The sequence below is a fragment of the Carettochelys insculpta genome, chromosome 2 (genome assembly GCF_033958435.1).
Source record: "Carettochelys insculpta isolate YL-2023 chromosome 2, ASM3395843v1, whole genome shotgun sequence".
NCBI lineage: Eukaryota > Metazoa > Chordata > Testudines > Carettochelyidae > Carettochelys > Carettochelys insculpta.
Window position 1 is genome coordinate 26,077,517 of NC_134138.1, and position 17,141 is coordinate 26,094,657.

Below are 17,141 nucleotides of genomic sequence, written 5' to 3' on the forward strand. Positions count from 1 at the left end.
AGCAATCTGCCAGCACAACAGTGAAGTGCAGGAACAGAGATGGGTCAAGTATATGTCTACGCAGCAGCCTTATTTTGAAATAAGCTATTCTGCAAGAGCTTCTTTTGAAATAATGCTGCTACACACAAAATGCATTTTGAAATAGCACCTAGCTACATAGCATAGCACTTAGCTACAGTTAACCCTCAAAATACATTATTTTGAGTTGCGCTTAACTCACATTAACGCAAGTCAAGCACAACTCTAAATCCTGCTCCCCATGGCCCTGGCTCAACACCCCCAGCCCACACAGCCCCAGTTCAGATCCCCACCCCCAGCCCCGCTCACCACCTGCACATGGCTCAGACTCACTCCCTACCCCATGCCCTGCTCTCACTCTGGCTCACCACCCCTCACTTGCAGTTTTGACTTAACGCCCTCGCCCTGGTTCAAACCCCCCATGCACAGCTCCAGTTCCATCCTCCCGCAGCCCGGTTCACCACCCCCGCACATGGCTCTAACTCAACCCCCCCCCACCCCACCCCACCGCCCGCACACAGCTCCAGCTCAACTCCACCCCCTACCTCCCTGCAGCCCTAACCTACCCCGGGCTTAACTCACCCCGCCATGACCCCAGCCCACTGCCAGGCTTAACCGTCCCCAGCTGCCCCCTCCCCCCAGGACTGACCTTGCAAAAGGAGCTACAGGTGCTCCTGCTGCTTCCCCAGCTGCAAAATGCGTGTTCCACTGGGGAAACAGCTGCCTCCCGACTTATGCAAAATTCAGGTTACGTGAGGGTGCGTGGGAACAGAACCCTCATGTAAATTGATGATTTACTGTATTTTGAAGTAGAATGTCTACACTCATTGAGCCTATTTCAGAATAGAGCCATTGGACACACTATGGCTTATTTTAAGATAGCTCCATTCCCTGTCTGTATGGCCCCTATTTTGAAATAGGCACTATTCCTTGCAGAGTGAGGTTCACCCATTTTGAAGTAAGCCAACTGGTATTTTGAAGTTATTTCAAATAGCAGTTGCATTGTGTAGATGCTAGGATAGTTATTTTGAAATGACTTTGCTGTGTAGACCTACCCTGTGCATTCAATGACAGTACTTTTGGCACCATTTTCCACTTGCTTTGCAACTTGGGTAGTCCCATACATCTGTGCAGTGTGAGCGTAAAACTGTAATTCTGAATTTTTAGTAACTTACACTTGCTTTATATAGGAGTAAATTACTATGCTAGGGTCAAGGCAGTGGAGAAAGTTCTTACAGCTATATCGCTGGTGTAAGCATTGCTTCTTTATAGTCACTTTCCACTGTGGTCTCTTGACATAAGAGGGGAAAAAAGAAACAAAATGAAAAGGAAGAGAAAGGAAAATCTGACTTCGAAAACAAAAATATTGGCAGGGTGACTCGGGTAAATACAGCACCTGGAATGACTTTTAAATGGTCTAGCTTGTCTGAAGGCGTCCCTTTAAGACAAGAAATAGACAAGACTGTAGGAAAGGCAATTCCGTTAAAACTTCTAAGCAGCTAAATATAATATAAGAAATGGGTGAAGCACTAAGTTGCTAGCCAGGGGCACTCCTGGTCCATCTCCAGCTGCTCAGGCTCACAAACGGTTTCGGAGGTGCTTTTCAGCAGCATGGGAATAGATCTTAAAGGTAAAGTGCCCCTGCAAAGGCATGGAATCAACACAGTCTGCACGTACGCTGGTTTCGTCTTGGGAACATTTAGAGTATGTGCTGTAACTGGGCCAGTGAAGCAGGTCAAAGTTCTGGCTGAGAGTTATTGGAAGTGCCAAATGCCAAACAGGTGTATGGCTCATATTGCTTTAAAGCTCTTCCAGGCAGCTTCCATCTTTGTTATCATTTCTTCTAATAAGCTTCACACTGCACTGGCTTTTACTTGCTCCTTTTCCCTGGTGCACTTTTTCGTTTGTGTTTTCTTTTTTGCCTTTTTAGCAGAAGGCAGAAATTTTGTTTTCTTCTCATCTGTTCTGTACTGTCCCATCTCTAGATCAAAGTCTGCTTCAAGAGTACCAATCGCCCCTTTACTGCTATCTCTAATTGCATTGGCTAGTCTGTTGGCTTCCTAAGTGAGCTCATTCAAGTTTTGATAATTTTTGAATAAACAACAAGAAGTCCTATGGCACCTTATAGACTAACAGATTTTTTGGAGCAAAAGCTTTCACGGGCAAAGACCTGCTTTGTCAGATGTTGTGATACTCAATACTTTTTGAAGAACTTTCCTGGTCTTCTTAGTTGAGGACAAGCTTCATCACTGAAGGGCTGAGCTGTTGACTTCACGAGGCTCTGGATCAGGCCGCGAAGAAGGAGAGCTGTAATTACAGTAAACTCTTTAATATCCAGCAGCTCCGGTGCCGGGAGGTTGCCGGATATACAAAAATACTGGATAATAGAGATGTATACGTAGCAAAGGATAACACTAAAAAAAAAGCAAGATTAGATAACTAAAAACAAAAATGTATGCAGAGTACGTTATTTACCAACAGCAGTAGTATTGTACACTATAAATTAATATTGCATTTGCTGTATTTATTTGTTTTTACTTTCACTACGCTGTTCTTATGGAAAACCTAACTAAAATTTACTTACGGCTAAAATGCCGGTTGTTTGAGAGTTCCGGATGATAGAATGCCAGATATGAAAGGGTTCACTGTAACTTGTTTGGTGGCAGAGCGTTTGCTCTGTTATCGCAGTCAGCATGTTCTCAGAGGAGGTTTTTTACAGGACTCTGTGCCCTGGTTAGGTAGTCATGTGGTTGGCAGTGCTTTGAGTTTGTCCGTCTGGGTACTCCTCCATAGGATGGGTGCATATCTGTGAACTCTGAAAGGGTGCCTGTAAAGTAGTGTCGATGTCTGCACATGCACAGAGCAGCTCCTGGTGCTCCCATGGGGGGACGCATGAGGAGGTGTGGACTGTTCCTTTTCAGTTGCTTGTACATGGAGCACGTGGTCTCCGTTCGACAGCTTCTCCTCCTTTTTCACTCTGAATTTTGTTGGCGAATGGTATTTAGTTTTCTCATTTTTATTGAATTTCATCCCAGTTGGGCTTCCACAGGGGAATCCTCAGCCCTTTTTCAGGACTTTTGGTATAGTGTTTCCACACACAAGTCGAAGACCCTGGGATTTAAGCTCAGGCCTTTTTCCCCATAGCGACTGGCATTCTCAGCATCTCTGAGATACACACCCTGTTAGAGTGCAAGGTCTGCTCTGGGTTGAAAGCAGAGGTGGGGAATCCCTGGCCCACAGGCTACCTGATCTGGGCCCTGCGGCTCAGGGCTCCCCTCCACAGCATCCAGCCTGCGGCAGGCTTGGGTGTGCTGAGCCCTGTGTCTTGTGGGCCAGGTCAGGCGAGCTGGAGCCAGATCCAGACCACGGACTCCACTGGTGTGGGGGCAGAAAGCAGCTGGGAGCGGTGCCATGGCCATTCCCCCAGTGGCGGGAAGATGAAGGGGAGCAGCAGCCACTTCAGCAGCACTGCCCAGAGGCTTCATCCCACTGCTCTGATTGGCTAGAATTCCAGCCAATCAGAGCAGCAGAGGACAATGCCTGGGAGGGGGTGCTGAGCCCTGTGCATCCAGGGCTGATGCAAAGGCAAGCTGCAACCCCAGTGCCCAGACCCCACCCCCCCGACCACTCCCGCCCCCTCCCATCCCAACCACATACAGCTAACTGTCCTGCACCCCTCCCGCCAAGACCCCCAACTTCTGCACCCTTCTTCCCACCCAGACCCCACACCCCAAGCACACTTCCTGGCAGCCCTCTCCCACACTGAACTGCTCATTCCCATTGCACACCAGCCCCAAAGCAAAATGTACCAGCCCCACCCCCATATTCTGGGGCTGGTGTGCCAGGAAACGTGGGGAGTATTGTTTTCAGTCAGGGGCCACTTTAGTGAGGGTTTTGTTGTGTTTTTTGCTTCTCCCGTGTGTGGCTCCTGACACTTTGTCCATGGGTCAGTGGTCCTTGACCTGGAATATGTTCCCTTGCCCTGGTTTAAACACAGACCTAGACAAGAGGCCAGTTTGTTTGAAGCTCCACTTAATGGAGCCTTCTAACTCCATGGATCTGCTTCTCCCCTGCCCCCCATGTGACCTGCCCCCTACCCCCACCATAGAGCAGCCTCAACTCTTGGATTCTTCTGGTGACAGCTGTAGTTCCAGCAGCAGCTCAAAAGGCTAAGTAGATACCTCTCCTGTACTAGGGGAAACAAGGAAAATGGTCAGTCACCCCATAAATCTCACTCCTGGGAGGTTTCACATCCTTCATGCTATGTCTACACTAGCACCCCCCCTTTCAAAAGGGAGATGCTAATGAGGTGCTGCAATGAATATGCAGCACCTCTTTAGCATTATGGTGGCCGCAGCACTTCAAAAGTGCCACTTTCAATTGCGCGCGGCCCATCTACATGGGGTCCTTTTTGAAAGGACCCTGCACACTTCAAAATACCCTTATACCTGTTTGGTTATAGGAATAAAGGGATTTTGAAGTATGTGGGATCCTTTTGAAAAGGATCCCATGTAGACAAGCCGCGTGTAATCAAAAGCGGCACTTTCAAATTGCCAAGCTGCCATTATGCTAATGAGGTGCTGCATATTCATTGCAGCACCCTATTAGCATATCCCAAAGTGTGTCATTAGCATCCCCCTTTTGAAAGCGGGGGTGCTAGTGTAGACATAGCCTCAGTGGTCTGTTGTGACTATTGGGCGCCTGAAACCGTCCTCTGTTTTAAACTCAAATGTAAGAAGTGAAAAAGTTCGTAAGATGTTACACAATAGCCTATCATGAAAAATAGGCTAAATTATTTTCAATGAATTAATTTTATAACCACATTCAAAAGAACCAGACCTATGGCTGGCTGGGCTAATTGACTTGGGGCTGTAAAATTGCTGTGTAGAAGTTTGGGCATGACCAGGAGCTCAAGTTCTGGTGTCCACTCTGGGGGGGAAAAGCCCCAAAGCTCTAGCCAGAGCCCAAATGTCCTGTCAGGGCTGCCTCCCCACTCTGACATGCCAAGTGCAGAAAGTGGGGTCCCTCAAAAACCTTAAAAATACCTTGCCTGTAAAGCTCCCCAGGGTCACAGATTCCCCAATCCTGAGTTGGTAGACTGTCACCACCCAAGTTGGGGGGGGGTGCGCCCTTTAACCCAGGAAGACACAAAACACTTCTCAGGATACAGGAATCAAATCATTGCCTTAATAAAAAGTAATTTATTCACAAGAAGGGAGATACTAACTCACAGAGAATTACTTCCCTGGGATTCAGCTTAGAAGTTAGAGTACAGGGGAAAGAATCAAATTAACCAGAGCATCAAACTGCCCCTGAAGAGACATGACAAGTCCTCACACCAGAGGTGCCACCCCTCCCTGGACACCCCAAGGCATGACCAGGCACCAAAGACGGCATGGCCATCCACTGCAGCCTAGGAAGTCCCAGCTGTGACGACTTTTCGTACCACTGGAACCAGGCTTCTGAGGTCAAGAGAGTGGAACTGCCCCTGTGCAACGGCTTTTCCACTTTAAACATTCTCCCACACAGGTTCTCTGCACATTCTCATCACTTCTGTCTACCTCAAAGTTCTGCGGCGATGGTGGAGGGGTGAAGCGACAGGTGGAGGTGACCACTGAGAGTTGTAGCTCCAAACCTGCACATAGGCGGCCTGTGGACTTTGGCTGCTCAACTCTGACCCCGGGGCAACAAAGGAGTTTGGCAGCATCCCAGGCATCTGAGCAGGCCTTTTTAGCAACCGCACTGCTCACCCTCAAATGAGGAAGGGGACTAGAAAAGGTGTCCCAAAAATTGCTTGTCCCAACCACAATAGCCAGCATGCCGCAGCTGGCAGTTTTACCCTCACAGCGGTCGAAAAATGGTGAAAAGAAAGATGATATTTGCATCATGGAATGTCTGCACCCTCTTGGACAGGGAGAGTGCTATGAGGCCTGAGAGAAGTACGGCCCTCATAGCAAGAGAACTGGCATGTTATAATACTGACATAGCTGCCCTGAGTGAGACCAGACTGGCAGAGGAAGGATCCATCTGTGAACCAAAAGGAGGTTACACCTTCTTCTGGAAAAGCAGGCCAGGAAATGAAGAGAGAATCCATGGAGTGGGACTTGCTATCAAGACATCACTTCTGCACCAGCTTCATGACCTACCAACTTGCATCAGTGAGCGTCTGCTCAAGCTCCACTTCCCTCTCAACACCTCTCGCCATGTCACAGTCATCAGCACTTATGCCCTCACACTGACTTGCAGTGACGAAGCAAAAGAAAGTTTCTTTGAGGACCTTGACCATCTTGTGAAAGCAACTCCTCCTAGTGACAAGCTTTTCCTGTTGGGTGACTTCAACACCAGGATTGGCAAGGACTGTGAGACCCGGAAAGGGGTGCTGGGGCATCATGGTGTTGGTAACATGAATGCCAATGGCCGCCTTCTGCTGAGCTTGTGTGCAGAAAATGACCTGACGATTACCAACACACTCTTTGGGCTAGCCAATAAATACAAGACCACATGGATACACCCAACATCAAAACAGTGGCACCTGATTGACTATGTCATCAGTTGCAGGTGGGACATTCGAGATGTTAATATCACCAGGGCCATGCGGGGAACCAAGTGCTGGCCTGATCATGGACTCGTCAGATCAGTCCTTATACTGCACATCACACCACTGCACTGCAAGAAGCTCAAAGTTGTCAGACCCTCCTTCAGCATCGGGAAGCTGCAACATACTGGTCATCATGAGAAATTTGCAGCCTGCCTTGACAAAGTGCTGACGTCCCATGGACCTCTGACTGGAGACCCAACACAAAAGTGGAACCAGTTCAAAACACTGGTGACGGAGTCAGCCAAGTCAACACTAGGACTGAAAAAGAGAGTCACGAAGACTGGTTTGATGAAAATGACAAAGCCATCATGAAGATCTTAGAGGAAAAACAGAACGCATTTCTGCTATGGCAAAACGATCAGTCCTCAATCTCCAACCGTGATAATTTCAAACACCTTCAGAGCCAGGCACAAATGGCACTTTGCAAAATGCAAGACAAGTGGTGGGAGAGTAAAGCTGATGAAGTCCAATACTACGCTGACACCAAGAACTCCAAGATGTTCTTCAGTGCTATCAAAGCTATATATGGACCTTCAAAGCCAAGTACTACACCTCTCCTGTCTGCAGATGGCATGACCCTTCTGAGGGAGAAGAACAGCATGAATAATAGATGGAGAGAGCACTTCAGCAACCTTCTCAACAGATCCTCCATTGTCAACCCTCTGGCCCTAGACTAGATCCCTCAGAATCCCATAATAGACAATCTTGACCTGCCCCATGCAATGGATGAGGTCAAAAAGGCAATCAGACAGACCAGCTCTGGCAAAGCCCCTGGGATGGACAGTATCCCTGCTAAAATTTTCAAAGTGGCAGGCCCAGTGTCACTTGAAGCCTTTCACAACATCTTGATCAGCATCTGGGAAGAAGACGACATGCCCAAAGACTTTAAGGATTCCACAGTCATCTCACTCTTCAAGAACAAGGGCAACAAAGCTGACTGTGGAAATTACCAGGGCATCTCCCTTCTCTGTACTGCTGGGAAGACTTTGGCTTGAGTCATCCTCAACCATCTGATCACCAGCATCTCAGAGGAGAGCCTACCAGAGCCACAGTGTGGTTTTCGCCCAGACCACAGCACCATTGACATGATCTTTGCTGTTTGTCAGGTCCAGGAAAAGTGCATAGAGCAGAACTTGGATCTGTACACTGTCTTTATAGACCTGACCGCGGCATTTGACACCAACAACAGAGAAGCCCTGTGGATTATCCTATCAAAACTTGGCTGCCCAAGAAGATTCATTAACCTCATATGCCTGTTCCACAATGACATGACTGGCTTTGCTCTTTCAAATGGCGACTCCTCAGATCCATTTGAGATATCCAGTGGTGTGAAGCAAGGGTGCGTGCTGGCCCCAGTGTTATTCAACCTCTTTTTCACGTGCGTCTTCAGCCACACAGTTAGGGGCCTGGACCATGGAGTCTACATAAAATACAGACTTGATGGGTCACTTTTCAACCTTCGTCATCTGAATGGTAAAACCAAGACGCTTGAGAGGCTCGTCCTTGAAGCCCTTTTCACTGACGGCTGCGCACTTATGGCACACAAGGAATCTGATCTCCAGCTCATTGTCGACAAGTTTGCTGATGCCACTGGCCTCTTTTGTTTGACCATCAGCCTAGTAAAGACCAAGGTACTGTTTCAGCCTGCTCCAGGATCTGCTGTTCTCCCCGCTTTAGTCTTTATTGAAGGAACAGAGTTAAAAACAGTAGAGGAGTTCAAGTAGCTTGGCAGTGTGATAGCCAACGATGGCTCCCTTGACAAAGGAATCAATGCCAGAATCTGCCAGGCCAGCCAGGCACTAGGACGTCTGAGAGCGCGAGTGTTGAATCAGCACAATATCCGACAGCCCACTAAACTGAAAGTGTACAAGGCTGTAGCCCTGACCAGTCTCCTGTATGGCTGTGAAACCTGGACCTTGTACAGAAAACATATAAAACTGCTGGAGCACTTCCACACACACAGCCTGAGGTCAACACTGCCCATTCCATGGCAGGACAGAGTTACGAACCTGGAAGTCCTGGATAGAGCAGGAACCGTGAGCATCAAATCCATGATTCTGAAAGTCCAGCTTCCCTGGACAGGGCACATCATACGAATGGAGGAGTCAAGAATCCCTAAGCAACTCCTCTACGGTGAACTCTCCCAGGGCAAAAAGAATCAAGGCAGGCCTTGCAAGAGGTATAAAGACTGCATGAGGGCCAACGTTGCTCATGCTGGTTTAAAACCAGATTAGCTACAGCAGCATGCAAAAGACTGAACAGGCTGGCGTGCTCTTGTATGACAAACGTATGACAATGTTGCAGAGCAGTGACGCATATGCCTCATTGATGCTCATGAGAGGAAGAAAGCAACAGCAGCAGACACACTGACAGAGCCAGGACAATTCCCTGGCCCCCCCGTGAACGCCCATGCCGTTCAAAGCTTGGACTCCTCAGCCACAAGCGAGTCCACAACCGATGAGCCTGTGCAAGTTCAAGACGTCATCGTCGGACACGACAGACTACCTACTAACCAGAGCACCTCCACACCAAGTCCCAAAATAAAACATAACCTGATTGCATCTAACTAAACATTTCCTTTCTACTTACATATCTATGGTTGATATGAGGTGGCCAGAATATTTACTGGATTTATTCCAGCTGCTTAGGAGCAATCATTTCTCTTGTATCCTCTGCAGCCACACAGACAAAGACCCCTCAGACTGCAATTGTGCTCAGTTTAAGAGAGTTTGTCTTCCTCTCATTGGCTTACCTGGCCACCCACTGCTGAGAGCCCCCTGTTAATCCTTTTCAGGCATTCATTCATGACACGTCCACACTGCAACGTTTAGTCTTGTATCCTGAGCTCTGCTAGGCCAAAGCCAGCTGACCCAGTCCAGCTGTGGCCATGCCATGAGTCTTTTATTCCAGTGTGGCTGTACCCTGTGAATCTGCCATACAGTGCCCTAGCTCAGTGCTCAGCGACCTTTATCACCTCGTGGCACACTTCAGCACTCATTATAATTTCACGATACACCAAGTATATGTACCCCAATGCCCTCCCCCAGAGCCAGGCACCCCCAGCTCCCTACTCTAATCCAATCCCCCTCCCTCTCCCACAGAGCCAGGCACCCCCTGCCCTCTGCTCTAACCCAATCCCCTCCCCCTCCTCCAGGGCCAGGCACCCCCAGCGCCCTACTATAACCCAATCTCCCACCCTTCCCTGAGAGCCAGGTACCCCCCATCCCCTATGCCCCACTCTAACTCAACACTGGCAACTCACCAGAACTGCTGCCCCTGCTGCTGCTGCCCCAAAGCCACAGCCACCTCACACTTTTCCCTCCACATGGTGGGGCGCATGCGCGGGGTGGCGAACGGCATGCCAAGTGCCACTTCACAGCACGCCAGTGTGCTACGGCACACCAGTTGAGCCCTGCCCTAGACATTAAGAATATAAATATCCATAGGGCACCTTTTCTCCTGTCCTCCTCCATCTCAGAGGGCTTACTACAACCTCTGGAGACACTTTGGTGAATAATTTTATGAGGTAACAGGTAGAAATAAATTCCAATGCTCATTCGTACCACATCACTCACAGCAATAGACCATCTTCTAGGGCTGCATGCAACATTCATTCTGTAGCTCCTTTTGTGCCTGCTGGAGAGGCGCAAGAGGAGCTATGGATTGAAGGAGGTTTGTCCCCATCACCCAAATAATCCCATCACTGACCTTTTATCCTGATTTCTTTAGGGCCTTCCAGGATTTAATGAAATGTCTGGCAGAATCCCTCCAGATTCTCCTGAGGGGAAAATGTTACTCTGTGTCTGACTCCAGGCTCCTAACAGTCCAGAAAGCTCCTAGGCCTTCTACATGAGCCTCAGGAATTACTTCCATTCTAGCTTTTGCCAGACAAAGGAACAATCTGTGAACTGATGGAATTTCTGCATTCCAAAAGGGATCTTCTGCAGACCACACTGATATCCTTGGAGGCAACAAAGGCTGAAACCTTGATCTCTAGTGGATTCTGCTATCCAAGCTGTTAGCCAACTGGCTCCTCTGGGAGTAGCTCCTGGGAGTGCCACACTTCATATCGTGGTTTGGGCTAGCTCCACATTCCATTTTAATTATTCACTTTCCTTCCTTCTGTTTGCTCTTAATGGTCTTGCTGGACTCTGGTGCTTTGCTTGTGGGCCAAGCCACAGTGGGACTGTCAGGCCAGAGAAAGAACAGGAAGTGAGTGTGATGTTCTGAGGGTACAGAATTGCTATGTTATAACAGCCACAGGCTAATTCCAGATATACCACTAAGTGTCTTGTTTCCCAGTGCCCCTGTCCTTTCCTGCAGAGGCTCATTACATCCTTACATTTTTTTTAAAAATAAGGGTGCAGTCTAGGATTTTAATAGGGCTCTGCTGACCACAGGACAAGATCAGGGCCTCAGTGTGACTTTATACTTTGCAGACACCATGAACTCCCATACTTTGGAGTTTGTAACTTTAAAAAAAGAGTTCTAGTAGGAGGCACACACTTGCTCACTCCTGTTAGGCAGGAGCTGGCAACCCCTGGTACACATGCCACTCTCGGCACATGAATGGATTTTGAGTGGCACGTGGCAGGGGCCCTGGCACCATCCCTCCTCCCACGCGTACCATGAGGGGGCTGGAGCCTCTGCCGTGAAGGCCCCCGCTGCAGTGTGGGGCTGGGATCAGAGGCCCTGCCACGGAGGCCCCCGCTGCACCAGAGCATGAGCACTGGAAAGTTTGTGTTCAAAGGCAAATTAAATGTGCTTTGTTGTTGTTGATATTTTAATTAACAATTAAATGGTTTACACAGAAATGAAATATTTGTGGTTTTGTATAAAGGCATTCATGGTCAAAGACAGTCTAAAGAGGACATTGAAAGATAACTTTCTTCACCATTTTCCCCCAAGGATAAATTTACGTTTCCACTAACAAATCTGAATTAATTTGACCTCATTGTTCTGAAGCCCTGATTACAATGGCGGATTTTTACAGCATTGCTCATAAAAATTATAGAGCAAACTGACAGGTGTGTCACTGATGGACTTTATTTATTTATTAATGACGCTGTTGTAAGTAGGACTATTAGTGACTTTCGAAGGTATCACTGGCACTCGGACTGTCCGTAAAGGTCAAAAGAGCAAATTTCAGCACTCTGCCTTGGAAGGGTTGCTGACTCTTGCTGTGAGGTCTGTAATGTAATTGCGCATGTTCCATGCTAACCGCTAGGGGGCATCTGTATGTATCAAAATCCTCAATAAAGGAGTAGCACGTGGTGGAGCAAGAAGAAATGCAGCAACTGAATAAAAATGCAGGTTACTTACCTCTCTGTCTATGTCTTAATTGGCAGGTTCCTGGTCCACAAGTACCAGACCTGATAGTGGTGGCGAGGCAGGAGAGCTCATACACAGCTGGTGATTTAGCAGTCCTCCAGCACCAACAGCCAGTAAGTGTGTGCGGCAGGGGTCAGAGTGAGGCTGGGGGCTGAGGCAGGCCTGGTGCAATATACTGTTCCCCAGCAGCACAGCCTGCTGAGGGAAGGAACGGATCATGCACTATCCCAATAGCTAGACAAGGCAGGGAAGTGGCCTCAACAGGCTTGCAAAGATAGAAAGAGGCAACATGGGTTTAACAGTTGATTACGAAAACATGGTTGTTTGGACTGTGATGTCACAAATTCCGATAAAGAATATTATAGAAATGTTTGACAGCTCGGTACAAGATGAGCCTCTCTAGTCTGTCACTCTCGTCCAGCAACATCCGTAATCCAGTATGATTTTAATTAGCAGGACAACCACTTATCAAGGGTGTGGCCGAATTTGCTGTGGTCTCATAAAGTTTGTTTACAGTCAGTAGTTCTGGCTCTGTGTTCTGTGCTATTATTTAGCTGTAATTTACCCCGAAATGTCTTGTCAGAGCCCAGTAAGCAGTGGAAGTGTTGATAATGCTGCTAAGCAACGTTGACCTCCCATAGTCTGGAAAACTCTCTCTTCCAACACCAGTCAGGTCCTGAGGGTGCTGGATTAGAGAGGTCCAACCTGTAGAAGACTGGCCTAAGGATGCTGAATGGCTGCAGCAATATTTTGTGCTATATGAAACACCAGATCAGCAGAAAGTGCCTGTATTGCTGAATTATATAGGTGGGAAGACATCTCCAGACAAGCCATACACGTAGACTTTTGCTGAGTGAGGGACAGTATTACAAAAGTGTTCTACTTGGAGAGAGCTGAGTGCTTTAGCTTCCATAAACTCAATCAACAGGAAGATGGAACCATAACTACATACAGAGTGACATTACAAAGATTACCAGACTAATGCAGTTTTGAAAATACCCTGCAAGGTGCCCTGAGGCATCAATTGGTATGTGGCATCAGAGAGGAAGCAGCCCAGAAAAGTCACCTGACAGGTACCATTCACACACTCAAGAGATCTATGGAGATAGCTATGCAAGCAATAGCTGTCTGGAAACTGGCCACTCCAGACCACTACTGCTCCGTGGGACACTAGTTCGGAGTGGGAAAGGCCACGGTTGGGGCTGTCATCATGGAGGTAAGGAGGCCCGGGCACACACCCACTGGGAGGTGGGGAGGCCAGGGAGGGGGCTGGGTGTGGGGCTGAGGAGGAAGGGGTGCTGGGGAGGGAGGGGCTGGGTGGGGGCGGTACCTGGGGAGGTGCCCGGGAGCAGGGCCTGGGGGGAGGGGCCTGGGGCACCCTACACACCCTCATGGGCGCTTGTGTTCCCTCTCCACAGGTGGTCTGTGCACTCAATGCCATGCTGCTCCAGAGGGTCATCCGAGTCGGGGACCTGGACACAGCCATTGCCAGATTTGCTGCCATGGGGTTCCCAAACTGCTTCAGGGCCCTGGACAGGACCCACATTCCCACTTATGCCCTGGACCACAGCGGGGGAAGATACATCAACTGCAGGGGCTACCACTCCATGGTTCTGCAGGCCATGGTGAACAGCTGGGGCTGCTTCCAGGATGTCTATGTGGGCTGGCCCGGCTGTACACACAACACCCGCATCTTCCAGAACTTGGGCCTGTGCTGCCAGCTGGAGGCAGGGACCTACATCCCCCGGAGGGAGATCCCTCTGAGGGACACCACCATGCACCTCTGCCTCATAGCAGACATGGCCTACCCCCCCTCCAGCCCTGGCTCATGCGCCCGTACACCAGCTACCTCACCGCCAGCCAGGAGCAGTTCAATGCCCAACTGAACCATGCCCACCAGGTGAATGAGAAGACCTTCAGGCTCCTGAAGGGCCGCTGGCGGTGCCTCCTTGCCCGCCTGGACGTTGACCTCCAGAACACCCCCCAGGTTGTGGGCACGTGCTGCATGCTCCACAACATTGTGGAGAGCAAGGGGGAGGCCTTCTTCCAGGTCTGGGCAGTTGACGCTGGCACGGGCTTCCCCCAGGCGGCTGCTGCACCAGTCACCAGGCCCACCGCGAGGGGATACGAGTCCGCAAGGCCCTGCAGGTCCGTTTTGATCAGGGAGACCCCTGAGCACCTCCCTGGCCTTCCCCAGAGAGCCACCCACCCACCGCCCACACTGCCCACCATTGCCCCCACCACCCGCACACCATCCCCCCAACAAGCACACGTCTCAGGTTCTTTGGAAAATAAAACTGTGGATTATTGAAAACAGATAACTGTGTTATGTTCACAACAAAAACTGGAACCAATGTACAAAGGAGGACAACTATATACAAGGGGAACAACTATACACAAGGGGGACAACTATATACAAATGGAGGCGCAGCAGATGGCTCAGCCTTCGGCCCATCAATCTGGGGTGGGTGTAGAGGGGCGCAACCCCCAGCGGGTACAGGTCACGCCCCACCCCTTCTCCGTGGTCCCTGGCACAGCTAGCTGGGGGCCAAGAGGACCAGCAGGTATGGCCAGGATGCCTCCACCAGCTGGTCTTCAGCCCCAGTGGGCTGCGGTCCTAGGAGGCTGGCAGGCGGCACGGCAGGCAGCACAGCAGGTGGGGCAGCAGGCGGCAAGGCAGGTGGGGCAGCAGGCAGCCCGGCAGGGAGTGAGGCAGGTGGGGCAGCGGGAGCATCGGGTGGAGTGGTGGGGAGAGCGGAAGGGTGGGCAGTGGGGGGCAGGAGCTGGGTGACAGCCTCCTGGATTGAGCTGGCTATGTCCCGGAATACACCCATGAACTCCTGCCACGCCACCCAGCATCAGGTAGACTCCTCCCAGTTGAAGAGGAGTGTTTCCTCGGCCACCTCTGCCTGCTGCCGGAGAGCCGCCAGGAGCTGGGGGCCCATGGGGGCCATCCCCTTGGTCCGTCGGTGGCATGACTGTCCCACTGGCCTTGGAGGTGTCCCTGGGTGCTGGTGGTGGCTAAATTCAGCGGGCTCTTGGAGACCATGGAGGGTGCCTGGCTGCCTGGGGCCTCAGATGGTGCAGCTGCGGAGAGGGTGGGGAAGGCTGTTAGTACTGTGCCCTGGCCCGTGGCCCATTCCCTCCGCCCCCACTTGGGTGCTAGGTCTCCATCCCCATCGGTGGGTGTGGTGTCCCTGTTGGGTGTCCCCCCTGCATGGTCCTCCTGCCCCCGGGGTTAGGGCACAGTGCTGTCCATGGGTGCAGGTGCTGACAGGCGCTGATGGCCGTGCCACTGTCCTGGGACCGTGCTGTGGCTGGGCAATTGTGGGTCGGGGGGTCTGCTGGGGGTGTGTGGTGCTCCCGGTCATGTCTGTTGCCCCCGCCCCATGGCCTAGATGTGTGTGCCCTGTGGAGTACTTACCTGACCGTCCACTGCCGCAGTCGGGGAATCCCCAGTGGGTGGATGACCAGCTGGTGCTCTGGGAGGGGAGGTCTATGGGGAGCCCCACCCCCTTGCTGCTGGACCCCTCCTCTGCCGTCCTGAGGGGTGACTCCTCGGGTGGCCCCTGGGATGCAGGGCTGGCCTCCAAGCTGGACTCCAGCTCCGAGGCCTGCTGGGGCTCCTCGGCCATGGTGTCAAGGTTGGCCAGGGATGGGAAGAAGGTGTCCCGGGGGGCCCAAGATGGCCTGAAGCTCCCTGTAATAGGAGCAAGCAGTGGGGCATCCCCAGACTAGCTGGCCGAGTCCTGGGCCTGGGCGTAACCCTGCTGCAACTCCACCTTCCTCCAGACGTGGTCCAGAGTGCAGGCAGGGTGACCCTGGGTGGCCAGGCCCTCCGCCAGTTGAGTGAATGCTTCCATGTTCCACCGCTTGCTGCCCATCACACAGAGTACGTCCTCCTCACCTCAGAGCCCCAGCAAGTCTCGGAACTCAGCCTCCAACCAGGAAGGGCCCTGCCACTTTTTGGCCCCCCGTTTGGCTGCCGGGGGTGTCTGGGTCCCTTTGGGGGGAAGCCCTGGGGGCGCTCTGGGGGTTGGCTGGCTGCCATGGGTGGTGGGTGGTAGTTTGGGGCCTCTGGAGGGCGTGCAGGGCAAGCACATGTGTGTGCTGCTGCCTGCACACGCTCAGCTTCCTGCCACAGGAAATGTGGGTTTATGGTGCTTTAAGGGCTGCTGTGCGCAGGGACCATAGAGCCCCGCAGGGGCTGAACAGAGCGTGTCAACCCCTCAGCTGATTGCCACCATGGAGGACACCACTATTTCGAAGTAGCGGGACGTCGATTGTCTACACACGCCCTACTTTGATGTTGAACGTTGAAGTAGCGTGCTATTCCCATCTTTGGCTAGGAATAACGATTTCAACGTCTCACTGCCTATGTCGATTTCAATGTTGAAATAGTGCATGGTGCGTGTAGACGTGACGCGTGCTATTTCGACGTTGTGCTGGCTACTTCAAAGTAGCCGGATAGTGTAGATACACCCTAAAAGGGATCAAAGACTTTGCTGTTTACTCTCCCTCCACAACCATCCATGAATCTGAGACTTGCAAGTGAATTTCTCCTGTTAGCTGAGTTTGCAAATCAAAGCAAAAGGGCCCAAGGGAATAAAAACCCCTAACATGGAAGAATTGGCTTTTTATGACTATTGAACTCTGTAAGGCAAGGAGTATTAGACAAGCAAAAGATCCTCAGTGTTTAGCTTAGTTTAGCCCAAAAGGACATATAAAGCTTGCTTATCTTGGAAGCTTCCATTGCTTTTTGAAATATAGAATTGGAACTCATTTATGTGTATAGATGTTGATCTGTTTTAGTCTTAGAACAAGAGGTGCTGGAACTCAAGTCTGATGATTCCTCATAGGGGTTAGGGTGTTCAGTTATAATGCCCTGGTCCCCATGCTGCTGCAGGGTGGCGGAGGCTCCTGGTCCAGGCCCCCGCTGCTGCGGGACCAGTGGGGGCTCCTGCCCCAGTCCCTGCACTGCTGCAGAACTGACGGTGAAAATTTTTCTGGTGTTCTCACAGGAAAAAAGATGGTGGAAACTGTTTTGGTGCATTCTGCCAGGAAACAAACTCTTGTAAGTAACTCTTTTTTGTAAGGGTATGACACATCTTTAGATACTTTATTATAAAATTGCTCACAAGCCTAGTCTGTGGTGTGAGAGCTGAAGTGCCACTGAGCGAGGGTAAATGACTGG